Source organism: Diadema antillarum, unplaced genomic scaffold (genome assembly GCF_040938485.1).
Source record: "Diadema antillarum isolate AM-2024a unplaced genomic scaffold, OU_Dant_1.0 seq00000653_RagTag, whole genome shotgun sequence".
In the NCBI taxonomy this organism is placed as follows: domain Eukaryota; kingdom Metazoa; phylum Echinodermata; class Echinoidea; order Diadematoida; family Diadematidae; genus Diadema; species Diadema antillarum.
In genome coordinates, this window is record NW_027271566.1 from 425,662 (window position 1) to 440,417 (window position 14,756).

Consider the following 14,756-nt stretch of genomic DNA (forward strand, 5'->3'; position numbering starts at 1 on the left):
AGATATCAAAATGATATTCCTTTTTGGGTCTATACATGTTTCTTTCATTAATTTACATATGAACTGATATACAAATACATGGTATACTGAATTACAGTATCATTCCTCTACAGTGAAAAAAAAGACATTTTTTAACATTATGTATGCACTTCAAAAGAGATATTACCTTCGAAACAAATTCTAATTCAACTACAACAAGTAAGTAGATGGTGAAATATGAAAAAAAAAAGTTAGATAAGAGAGGGAGAAATGAAAAGAAGGACAAGAAACAGAAGAAAGGGAGCTGAAGAAAATAGTGGAAGAATCATTTCAAAAACACTCTCAAAGAAACACTTCACATCAACCGAAGAAAGCAAAGAAAAACAGAAACGAAGTGGAAGATTGAAGAGAACGAAATATCAAGGAAGAAGTGGAAGAAGAAGAGGCGGGATGACGAAAATGAGAAAATGGTAAGATGAAGAAAGCATCAAGAGTGGGTCGAAGAAGACCCCGGGGGTGGGGTATCACGTGGGGAACTGTCTAACATCTCCCCGCCCCATTAATCTCTCAAATTGACGTCTCAACCCGGTCGACTCCATCTCCTTCTCGTTGTTTTTACCGCGAGAGGGCCTCGTTAGCGATAAACATCCTCCATCGAAAACAAAACACTACAGGTGTGGGCCGAATCGGCCGTGAAGAGAGATTGAAAGAGGGAGAGACAGACACAGGGACGGAGAGAGAGAGTGAGAAAGACAAGGGAGTGGGGTGGGGTGAGTAGACTGAGGAGGGTGACGAATGCGATGACGCGAGTGGATGGGTCGCAACTGGCCGTGTTTTATCACAATTTCAAAAACGGTTTCGTTAAAAGATATCGATAATCTTACTTTTCCAAGAGATGATTATTCTTATATGGCTGACAGCTGTCATTTATTGACCACCCTCAGTTACAAAGCATTCTGCAACGTTATTCTCAAAAACCCAACCAGAAGGAAACGGCAGTTGCAAAGTAGATTGTATGATTTAAAAACAATGCTATGAATGTCACAAACAAATTCTTTTCATGATGGAAACGGTTAAACTTACACAAATTCTTTTCATCTTTTGGACGGATAAGGAACGACGAATACAAAAAGGTATCTTGAAACTGTTGAAAATAAAAATAACGAAAGTAAAGAAAGATCTTTCCACTTTTTCTGCAGAGTTTACACAGTAGTACTTTGATGAAATGACAGGAAGGAATAAACCTTAGTGTGATGTGAACATTAGTGTGATACAAATAGTCGTCCTAATAGCGACAATTCGAATAAAAGGCTGCATATTTTATTGAGATGGGGGATTCAGACTGTAACTTTTTGCGAGATAATTAGAAATCACTTAAGAAACATGAAAGAGCATACAATCCTAAGAGGAATTCAAAGTTTATGATGAAAATCGCGGTTTTAAGATGGCCGAGAAACCCAAAAATAAAGTTAAACAAAATTTGTCTAATAAAAGATGTGGGTCCCACCTTCTATCAGAACCTCTTTGTTTTTGGATATTTCAGCCATTTCAAAACCAATTTTCATCAAATAAACTTAGAATTGTATGTTCTGTTAGATTTCATAGGAGGCTTCTCATTATCTCACCAAAAGAAGTGAAAACCTGAAGCCCCATCTTAACTAAATCTACTCACCACCCTATTAAATGCAAAACCCCGCATAACACAGCTGTATAATACAGCTGTATATCAGGGACACTGAAGTTAACAAAAGGAGGAGTTCAGTTTGGATCGCACTATGATCTTCGGAAGAACAAGCAATTAAACGCTTGAATAGCAGTTCGAAAATAATGACGATTATTGAAAATTCATTTCCTCTATATATTAGTTTGTCAAACGCCACAAAAAGTTGACAGAAACGCATATATATATATATATATATATATATATATATATATATATATATCAGACAGATATCTTTATGTATGGTTTCATCAAGTGGTGACTTCACGTTTTATCACTAAAGGTTACTTGGGATGATGATTACTCAGAATCACTGAGTATCATTTCCGCCTCTCCCCTCTCTCTAGAGTGGAATAGAATCATTGCTCTCTTCATGATAGCCTGGAGGTTGTCTTGGTGCTCACAGAGTGTTATGTCTGACCTATAATGTAAAGAAAAAGAGCTAAACAGGAAACGTCATTAGCAAGCGGTTTTTATTGTTATTGTTGTTTTTATTTATTTCTCTATAATCATTATTATTATCATTATTTTGCTTGAAGATGATGAATCTATGATAGACGAACAAAGGAGAGGTGAGTAGGTGGTTGTCGTGAATAAAAAAGACACATCCATGATGGAACCCCACGATGGGAGTGTTTCTCGTCCCCCAACAGCTCGGGATGTGGGATGGGGGAGACTCCGCCCAGCAGCGACGATGTTATGTGGGTCATAAACCTCAGGTGGAGTTCTGACGCAGTTGTGGCCCGCCGCGGCGCGCCGCCACCACCTGCGATAAACGGACCCAGGGGGTCGCCCATATCATCTACCGTCTCGGTGATGCGTGTTCTTCTTTTACCTCCCCACCTCTTCAACCGCGTCTGACGTTGTCATTTTTATTCGAAAGCCCCCCCCCCCCAACACACACACACATAACGCAATAGTTAGTATTGTATTGTATATCCAACTTCGTGCTTAATCTCGTGTTACTTATACATACGCCAATCTACATCAAATCTATCCCACTGTCTTCAGATGACATTTGCGTAACAAGATATGCAATCAGCTGACAATGGTATTCATATCACCACCCATCACCTTAGAAAATGGATTACCACGGTTCTCCACTTCATGGAAACGTTTTGAACTCCTTGCACGCATATACAGTACAAACTACAGATATTTAAAGGTATAGAGTTGGATAAGCAGTATGTTAACACTAGGCCGCCACCTACATAAGTGTGAACAGGAGGGCAATTATACACAGCACTGTGAGTGATGTCTCATTTAACTTTGATTATAGTCAGTTGATGACCAATTCTAAACACCAATTTTCGCGATTTATTTTGCTTGTGGTAGCTTATGTGAGGCTGGTTTCTTTTTATGATAATTGGATGCACCGATACTAGCGTGCCGGGTGGCGGCCATTTTCAAAGGAGGAATGGCCTGGCCTACCTGAGTGACCTGACGCTTTGTTATTTATTATGCTCAAGTATGCTCGTAACCTCGTCCATCTCTAAAACAACTTGACGTATAAACTGCAGAGAGAGAAAAACACGAGAAATCCATAAAGGGTAATAGGCCGTACATCAAAGTGATGGAATGCCCTCGTATTTTGTCATCCCTACGCGCGGGGAGAAAAGAAAGAGGCTTTTGCGAGGTTACCTCTGCTAAGAACAAGCCCGTAAATTTCTCCCCTCTTCTTTTGAAATAGTCCAGATAGTATGTTTTGAACCCCTCCCCTTTGTGGCTGGCCCCATGACACACCCGAACACATAGTAACAGGTATCTCCCGTTAGTTCACATGAAACTGACGATCATTCATGCAGTTTCCATGTTCTTCGCGGCGAAATGAGATCGCGATGCTACAGGGAAACCCTACTCTGTATCTAGGTTTTACTTTTGCTTTAAAAAAAACACCAAAAAAAAAAAACAGGCAAAGTGGCAAAGTTTTAGCAAAAATGAAGACAGTTATTGCACTTCGAAAATTGTAATACATGTATTAATATTTGGCACAATCATATGAAAATGAGACGATTCGATCATCACCACAGAGAGTGGCTGTCGATAGCGCGTCTGACTCGGGTTCGATTCCCACCGACTGTAGCTGACCAATGTCGTGTGTAAGCATGTCCTCCTTCTAGTAGGAGGTAAAAACATATCAGTCTCGAATAGAGAAGACACACATTTTACAAGCACTACGGTGACAAATTTATCAAAATCGGAGTAAAAATAAGTTATGACAGGCTAAAAATTAGCCAATTTTTGCAAAACGGTTCTCAAACAGTTGATACGAAAATGCAAGTAAGTGAGTTGATGATGTCATCATCTCACAATTTTCCGTTTATCGTGTGCAAAAAAAAAAAAAAACTTACGAAAACTTTTCTTTTTTTCTGCCATTAAAGCGCTAAACATATTCATGGCTAAATTAGAACTCTCGAATAATCAGTCAGATACATTAATATTCAAGACGTATAATGTTGAACAACAACAAAAAAATACTGGAAATTTTAAGATTTTATGTACGAACTATAATTATGGAAGTTGTGAGGTAATTACGTCATAAATTCTCTCATTTGCATATTCTAATTGACTGTTCAAGAACTGTTTTGTGAAAATTAGCGAAACTTCACAATTTCATAACTTTCTATACTTTCCCTATACTATCAGACTTTGTTCTTTAAAGTTTTCACTGTTTGTAAATTTTACTTTTTCTTTTTAGACTAACTTATACGTGGCCCAGAATTGACAAGTAGATCATGTTATAAATACAAAATTTACTACAACAAAATGTTCTACCCATATATAGGTAAGTGTGGTTCGTGCTACTGTATAATATATAGCACTTGATCATGTACTCTGGATGACCGTTACTTGACTATCAAGTTTGTCATAGATACCTAATCAACGTGACTAAACTGTTACGTCTCAAAGAAACACCTATTGTGGCATCCAACTGGGGTAGTTTCCGACAGGGGCAGAGTACCTATAGTGAGTACTATGTCCGTAAAATGATACTTGGTAATATCACGGTAATGATTAAGGCGGTGCTTTAAGGGTCATTCTTGGTGAGACCAGTTTGGTCATGTCCAACTTATGATTTGTATGAACATCACCTGTAAGATATATACCTAACGTTAAACATCATTGATTCTGTTGCCTAACAATGGAGCCATGCTTTAGTCTACCTCTGTTCCTAAATGAAGAAAATGGAGGACCATGTCCTGGGCATAGTTACCATTACAGCAGATAAAGTTTGAATTTCATCGCGATGTCCACTCTATAAATTGAATATCTTGCACTTTGATTTTACCATGTTGATGCTGCCATGATACCACGTTGTTGACGTGACTTCCAAAATGATCCGTTTACTATTAGAGGCATATGAGACAGCAAGCTAATGTATCCCTACGCCGATGATTGACCTAAACTACAACATCTAAAGAAACATCGATGCATTATGCATATACAAACAACGGTATAATTATAGTTACCCCTAAAAGTCAATATTTCTTTATATGGCATGATATTACATCACGCCTGTACTACGTTTCGCTGGCGACGAGGAGGTCTCTCCCTGGTAGAGATCGGAAGTTACATGTCTGGAGACTGGAGAGGCAAAGGACCCATATGCAGCTGGGAGCAGGGTGGGGTCACTTTCCTCGCTTCGCATTGTGCATTTTAGTGCCGGGGATGAACTTTAAAGAAACACGTCCTTCTTGAAATATGTCCGCGTCATTTTTCCCCTCTCTACTTGTCATTTTTTTATTTTCTTCTGCATCATCTTTTTGCCCCCCTCTTAACTGCGTTTGATTTACGGTCTGCAACTATTATTCTTTCACTGAATCGGGGGCTGTTATCATCGGGTGTACGGCGGGCGACGAGGGTCCCGCATGATCATTGCCCGAGGAAAGTGGCTAGAAAGTAGAACGTAAACATCCAGCAATGGTTCCTGTTCGATGTCTCTGCCCTCCTGACACCACTCCAATAATTTCTCCTAATATAATGTCGTCGAACTTGTCAGTTTGGCGTTCCCCGGTCATCTCACTTTGTCATGAAACTGACTTGGTGCCTTCAGTTCCATGTATGTACAAATAGATACGTATATGACTTGTGTATACATGTATTTATGTCAGTATAATTCATAATGTTAATATGTTATATACATATATATATATATATATATATATATATATATATATACATGTACATATATATACATTATATTACATCATACTATATTCTATATATTTCATGTGTGTGTTTGTGTGTGTGTATGTGGGTGTGTGTTTGTCTGTTCCCATTCAGGAAATCATTGAATACCACAGATGAAAAGAAAATGCGTATTAGTGAGAACATAGAGGGCTACTTGAGTGACATAATGATCTTAATAGATCTTAATTATTGATATACATGTAAGCTCGGCGCAAAACCTGTATGACTGTGTACTTTGCATAGGCCACTTTTAAGATCTTTAGTCTGCTTCTACTTATTTTTCGTCTTCTTTCCTCTATTCCTACTTCTTTTCCCTCTCACTTTCACTCCCTCCGTCCCTCCTTCCCTTCCCCTCTCTCTGTCATCTTGCGGGTCTTGCTCTTCTTCTACTGGGCAGAAATCGAGGGCTGACAGCGATGTGTATAAGGGCGAATGTCAGCATGGCAGAGGTCGTGTTATGTACACACTACTAATGGGCTGTGGTCAATGAGAGTCACGGCGAGGCTGTCATAGTCGAGCCTGTCATCACTGACGTCACACGATGACTTTAAAGGCGAACTACAGTCACTATTCAAGTTCCCTTTCGAAAGACCCTGACACGATGACTTTAAAGGAGAACTACAGTCACTATTCAAGTTCTCTTTCGAAAGACCCTGACACGATGACTTTAAGTTTAAAGGCGAACTACAGTCACTATTCAAGTTCCCCTCTCAGAAGACCCTGACATCACTAAGAGGCAATACGGGCTTAGCCTATACTCTTGGCATCGCATCATAAACTAGGTTCCTTACACGAATCACAAAATCCCCCCCCCCCATTTCTTTCAGAAATACTACGTGTTACGTATACCTACACGTCACTGTCTATGAGGCATTTAATATGCATAAGGCCGACACATTTTTTTTTTTTTCTAGGAAAGGTATTATGAGTTTTGGTCCAGGAATCGAAGCCTGTTCCGGCGCGAACACCGATACTAATGTTTCATTCATAACGTTCTTCTTCATCAGAATGTACAGCACTATTGGGTAAATCCTAACCAACTGGCTCTTCGGAATCAATAGGACCCTCTGGCAGAGCAACAACACAAAGACATTCTGTGTCTAATCAGTATATCTGGTCTCAGAGCATGGGAATAACGGGAATAACCACGATACTGTGTATAATGGATTTGCTTCGCATTCTTTGTCAATTTTGTGATCTATTTTCATACGAATACGAAGAAATATTATGCAGAAATCAAGTTAAACCAAAACTAAATCAAAACATTTCACAAACTTGCCCCTGTAGCTGCTTTGCAGATCACATGGCGTAGTCCCATATGAGAGAAATAATGTTTGGTGAGGGGATTGGCCCAACTCTGTAGACAAAAACAAAACAAAACAAAAAACCCCCAAAAACAAAAAAACAAAACAAAACCCAAAACAAAACATAGTAACGAGGGCAACACTGCGAAGATTAGATGAAAACATCCCTAGTATCTTCTTTGTATGTGACGGCAATGGCACTAAGAGCTGGCAGCCGTCAGATGATAAGGCGTCGAAGAATTGAAAGTATGGGTGCATTGGCTATGCGTAATGAAATTGTTTTGTTCTTGGAGTTAACAGACCGATGCTTTCTTTGGAGAGAAACGGGCAAAACTATCAATAAAGATAGGGACATGAATCTACAATCTAAAAAGAGATAAGAAGATAGAGAAATATATCAAAACCTCTTTAATAACTTGTTATGCTTGAATGGAACACAGACATGGATAAATACCATAAACTCGTGTATATCTCGATATCATTGGCTATGACCTGTGCCGTATTATACGGGCTTGGACTATACACCTCGCTTTTGACATGTACTTCTGGGACAGAGTTTGTTCCAAATCCTAACCACAGTTTGGTCGTAACCTCATCGTAATTCACCTCATAGCTGAGGACAAGGTCAGAAAGAACAAACCGCTTTTCATTTATCTTTGGATAGAGGTGCCATCACTATTCTTGCTGTAACAGGATGACCCGACATCTATTGTCTTATGTGAGGATTAATCCGTCACTTCGACAAACGTTCGCCCCCCCCCCACCTAAAAAAGTGTAGATCTTTCTACTTGCTATGGTTTACAAGATATTCCATCTCTCCGCTGAGTTGTTCTCTTTCCCGCGATCAACCAACATCTACAGACAGTGTTCTGGACGACAGCAATGGCATCAATTTCCTCACAGTTTCGTGACAATCATTTTACAGGAAGCGCAGATGACTTCTTAGCACCGTTGAGTGGTTCGACCTTTCACAGTTCAATGTATTTCTTTTTCCTTGTAAAAATATTATTCGACGACGCCCCAAACCCAGACTAATCGCGCAAAATTCCTACGTTGGCAGGGGGACAACACTATCTCCCGGAGCCATCCCCCGTACTTGGTCTCGAATCGCTACCCAAACATATCCCTCTCCATTCGAGCTATGGACTGTTGATGGAGAGCAAGAAGAAAATCGAGATGTGATAATATTTTGCCTGGATTCCAGTTTGCTTCGAGTCATTGTTGTCGAGAGAGACAGAACGAGAGTTAGAGAAACAACGCGAAAGAGAAAGGGAGAAAAAAAAATGTCCCTCCTCTAAATACCATATTCTTGTAGTGGGACTGCGAGGTTTGGTCTTCTGTAAATACGCGGGAAAATAAGAATGCGAATTGTATAAACTGTTTTGGAAGAAGAAATCACCAATGTGATGTTATTTGGTGCCGAGTTAATCCCCTACATGATTTTTGTTGGTTAGCGTTTGGCCCTGCAGGGCAGAGTGCCTGATGTATGGTTGGAAAACAAATCACGATGTCTCGTTGACACGCAGCGCATTAGGGGATATCCACTGGAATAATAAGCGCGCCAAGGAGCAAGATGGCGATGGGATTGCTTTCATAAGTTGTCGCCTGAGTGCTGGTGTCTGTCCTCCCTCGAACGGCTTTGATCGGGGAGATGAGAACAGGTCAAGCTAAATGAGAGAGAGGGATTGATCGAGAGCAAAATAATGAGTTTTTTTCGCTGATGTATCACCTTTGCCAGGAATCCCTGCCATATGATTGACAGAGCAGGCCTATTACATCTGTCATGTCTCCAAATAACGTAATTTCTCTCTCTTCCTACCCTCTGGGCTATGTCAAATTCATGCCCATTGGTCTTCCCCACACCTTTTCATCTCCTTATATTCTCCCTCTCTGTTTCTCTTCAAATGATTTGTCCTCCTCCTTGCACTTATTCCTTCCCTCCTTCTCTCCCTCTCTCATTCAAATAACTCTTTGCTATACGGTAAGCCTTCATCATCACATTTTTGCTACCGGATTATCTTTCGAATCTCCTCCTCCTCCTCCTCCTCCTCTTCGTCCTCCTCCTCTACATCCAAATGCTTAGCAACATCATTTCGCTTCTATCCTTGATCTTTCAGTGAATGTTAAAAAACAACAACAATGAAACTTACCTTTTCCTTGCCGGTTTTTCTTTGTACACTTTAACACGCATTCATACATGTATAGGCTATAGCCGCATGTCTTCTGTCCTTCCTAACACTTCATATAGTTTCCTTTCACATCTTCTCGCTCTGTTTTTCCGCCACTAATAATCCTCCATTCTTACCTTTCTCTCGTCTTCCCTAGCTCCTCTGATCTTTTTCTTTCTGACTTAACCCGAGTTTCTCACCAAAGTCTGTGTCATCACATTAGACTAACGTGCACTCATGTCATTATGTGATCATGCATTTCCTCTATTTTTTTATGAGACCAGAGTCGCATTATCTCGTTCTATTCTCTCTCCTGTTGAATTTTTCACCCTCCCCTTTCACCTTTTCCTTTTTCATCTTATCCCGTTTCTTCTTCATCTTGAGCTTCTTTTTGTCTCTTCTTCTTTCTCATTGTCTCCTCCTTTCCATTATCTTCTTCTTCATCATCACCACGTTTTTCTTCTTCCCTCCCCCTCCTCCTCCCCCTTCCCCCTTTTCTGTTTTATAGGTCTACTTGTCATTCAATTTCATTCCTTAATCCTAGCGTCATGCCGTCATATCCTGGAACCCTTTAAAACTTCTTAGAACTTTTGGTATAGTAAATGGGATACTTTTCCATGGTCATTTAGAAGAGCTACATGTTAAAGGGAATGTACAGTACTGGTTGAGGTGAGGATTCAGCTCGTAACATTTTGCGAGATATTTAGAAACCACTCTATGAAATGTTAAAGAACATAAAATTCTAAAAGGAATCAAAAGTTAATTTGATGAAAATCGGTTTTGAAATGACTGAGATATCTAAAAACAAAGTAAAGCAAAGAGATTCTGATAAAGTCGTGGCTTTACAATTTTATTAGGATCGCGTATTTTAATACCTCAGGCATTTCAAGGCCAATTTCATCGAATAAACGTTGAATCCTTCTTGGAAATTACATGCTCTTTCATATTTCATAAGAGGTTTCTCATTATCTCACACACAAAAAAAAAATGCTATAAACCTCAATCCTCACCTCAACCAGTACTGTACAGTCCCTGAACACAAAACACTGTCCTTTCTAAGTTTAAGAACACCATACGCATCAATAAAATGTATATACAGTGTTGCATAAAAGTGATTTATTTCTTAATTTCTTTCGGTTACCACAATATTATTTGGAATCATTTGACACTGACAATGAAGAACCATAACCGGATCTGTATGGTCTGCGGACAAAATTCTTAGCAACTCCGCCTTCGGTCAGAAGTGAAAGAATAACACAAGGGAAGCGAACAACATGGTATAGCATAAACGACGAAGAAATCATAAAGAAGGGTCCGTGTCAATAAACTATTTCATGGTGTCTTTCGTCGAGAAATTCAACATAAACAAATCGCTGCAGCATGAGTACAAAGGAAAAAGAGAGGAAGAGAGTCGTCCCGAGGTTTTGATAAATTGACTTGAAAAGGTGTACATGTTCAGAAGACTCTTGCCCAGCTGAAGTGGTAGTCTAGGCCTTTCACCTCCGTCACATTCATCACTCAAATTTTTACATCCACTGGAGGGGGAAAAAGAAGAATCAATCGGCAATTGCACCCAGCTGCACATCTGGGCATACTAGGAGAAAACGGAGAAAACGGAAAGACAGAATGAAAGAAACAGAGATTGAACTACTTACAGAAAGAAAGAGAGACATATTAAAAAAATATAAGGAAAGAGGCAGATAATCATGAAGTCCGCTTGGTGGAAGAGAGATGTGTGGCATAATACATTTTGACTGCCAGCGAAAGGGCAGTGCACACAAATTAATAACTAAAAGGGCAGCAAAAATGAAAATCACCGATATAAGTAATTCGCCCCTTTGGCCATTCCCTAACGGGTTAAATTACATGAACCATGAGTGGTGAAATCATACCCGAGTTTCTAGAAGACAACAACAACAACAACAGCAACAACATTTTATTATTTCAGAAAATCAGCCTGCGGGGTCCTGTGGCATGGTGGATAAGATTCCTGACTTTCAATTGGAGGTCCTGAGTTCGAATCCCGTAAAGTGCATACGTCCTTGGACAAGATGATTTACCCACCATCCGTGTCCCTCTCGACCCAGGAGTATAAATGGGTACCTGGCAACGCTATGATGATGATGATGACGATGGTGGCAGGGCCCTCTGGTAGAGCAGCAGTAACACTGAAAAGACTGTTTAACATTAGCCTAGAACAGAGAGACAGACACAGTGAACAATATCAGTATCAATCAAATCTATGCAATTGATATCGATGCAAGGAGGACTGGTAGATTTCTTAAAAAGCTGAGAAAAGATGAATGACCTTGCATGTTTACAAAACAGCTGTAAATTCCTGAATACCGTGATTTATTGTTGAATATCTGCTTTTTGTGCGTTTTGCGTTTCAAAACTTCTCTTAAAGGCGTTTTATAGAAGATATCCACCCCAAAAATAAATAAACCTTAAAAAAAGGAGAAAAAATTTCCTACAGAATCATACAAAAATGACAAAAATCGAATAAGAAATAAGGAAGATATGACATTTTTGAATTTCCCTTTTTTTCGGAAAACATTTCTTGACCAGTTCTTATGAATATTCAAATGAGCGAGTTGATGATGTCATGCCCTTACAATTTTTCATGCATGTTATACATGAAATTCGGAAAAAAATTGTTGTTTTTACATAATACAAGTAAAAGCATATTCCCATTCCAAGATATATCAGAGCTAACGTTTGCTCTTTTATATTTTGGGTGGTTTGAAGACAAATTTTACATTTTTACAGCTGGATTATGGGATTTTTTTGGGGGTCATTTCTGTATATGAAATGAATAAGAAATTGTGAGAGCTGGTCATCTTCAACTTGCTGATTTAAAAATCCATAAGAACTGGTCTAGCAATTTTTTCCGAAATAATTTGAAATTTCAAAAGGTCATAAAATATCTTCCTTATTTTTCATCCGATTTTTGTCATTTTTGTATCGTCTTGTAGGAAATATTTTTCTTTTTCTTTTGAAGTTTATTCATTTTTTTGGGGTGGATTTCCTCTTTAACATCATAATAAATTATATGCGTGCAGATTCAGCGAAGATAGAAATATTAGTTGTTATACACATGTGTAAAATTTGAGGAAAATCCGAAAATCCCTTCAAAAGTTGTGAGTTTTTGAAAGTTTTTTTTTTTTAAATCCATGTGCCGCCATCGCTGGATAGGTAGGGTACTGTAAAAAGTCTATTAGTAGGGGAACTCCAGCTGCACACAGATAGATTTTAGATATGTTATTTACACTTACTTATTGAGTGTTCCACGTTTGACAAGATTTGCTCTTTAGTGGATCACTCTTTTTCATCATCACAATATTTCGTTTTTGTCAACCTGCAAAGTACGCTTTGTTTCTTTTGTTATCCAATTCATTCGTACATATATTTTTGTAATCACTTTTATGACTCACCTTGTACTAAACGTATGACTTAATACATAAGGTTAAAACAACGTGATTCATGAAAATTTATGTTCGTATTAAATTTCACCCTTTTGTGGGATGGAAATAGATTATACCTGAATTGGAAAAAAAAATATCGAACGACACAAAAATATGTGAAAAGAGGTGCACATGATTCAATTTCATGAAAAGTGCACATTTTCTTCAACTTGTCATGGCATACATTGTTCGGGAAATATTATTCACCTGGATCGTGAAGGAATAAATTATGAGCTTTTCATTGTGCTAGAAAAATGAATAATATCTTTCTTTAATTGATAGAACTGCATTGGACAAATCGAAGTGACAATTTCGAGGAAACCGTTGGAATCCTTATATGGCGATAGCCAGGGCTTCCATGGTATTTGTTTTTCTAAATCTACACAATATCATCCTGGTTTAAGTGATTTGAATGATCTAAACATGGACTTACCTCCTCAACTGTTAGAGAAAATTGGGAAAATTGGAATTAGGTGGTCTGGAACTGAGACTGTGGTCGACTTCGTCAATGGTTACGCACCACGCAGACACGAAGCAATCGTTTGCGCACGGGAGAAATAATGTGACTGAGCTTGAAGAAGGCGATCAAATCCGTGTTTATATGTCTTCGCTCTTGATAGGGCTTTTAAGCCTCCAAGTGTGAATAGTACCTTCTCAAGAACGCATTACCGCCTCTATCAGCCGCACGTCAGATAAGCCCGTTTCTCTCCTTTATGTATTTGTCCAGGTGATAAGGAGATCGCTCAATTTTCGCGCGCGACTTATTAATGTGAAATTGTTTTCACTCCAGCGAAATGTTTATTGTCGGGTAATCTATAGCACAAAAGATTCACGGGCTGAAGAACGACGGATGGGATTGTGACGTTGCGTGCCAAGACCAGATGAAGACATTAAGAGGAATCTGTCTGCATGCCTCAAACATGATAAAAAATAGTGCTTCTTGCCGTCATATAGAATTCAAAATAATTGCAAAATATTTTCACATTTCTCTCTCTTTTTAAGACATTAGATAGCGCTACTATTAGGTTATAAGCTCTTTATGTTATCATTATTCTTGCTAATAAATTGTTATTCTTTATGTCATATCATCATAATCATTATCATTATATATTGTCATTACCATTATATTTTGTCATTAGCTTTACCTGCACGTTACAATTTGTCATTAAGTTCTATCTTATTCAAAGATCATTTACATCGTCGTGAGACCTACTATTTTCCATATCAAATCTCACTGATGTATTGGTTTTACATGACATATGCCAAATGATTTATACACAAAGTCCTGTATTTCGCTACATCGAAGCTTTCCGTCTTGAAAAACTACTTGGTAACTACTCGGCAAGACTACAGTACCAAAAATACAGTCACGAAAAGATCGTTGAGATGTTCAAATACTACCCACCCAATCTTGCACACTATTCACACATTTGTATCTCGCTTATATGGAATTTCGCATTGCACAATAGAAAGTGAAGACAATTACATTAAAATTATAAAAATGAAATTTGGCGGAATATTAAATAATCATTATGGAGGGAAAAAGAGGGAAGCAGCTGAGAGCGAACTGTTGTGGGATTAAGGCTTGAAAAAGACTAGACCATCGGGGGCGGTCCAGTCCTCCTAATCTAGGCGCTGTCACGCACTTGGCATCGGGTGACCATGTTATGTGAAAATAGTTAGAGGAGCATTGGCGAAAACAACAACAACAAAGGAGTCCAGACACGAAGAAAGACCTCATCGACGCGCGGTCTTCAATCAACGCGTGACTAAAAGCCCGATGCGAGCGTTACCCGCCCTTCGGCAGGTAAGTATTACTTGACATCTATCATTATTAGCTCTCTCTTTTAGCCTTCACTCACTCAACTACTATCTCTCCATCTCTCACTTTAAATACTTTTTTCCTAGCTAACCAGTTTAACCTCCAAAT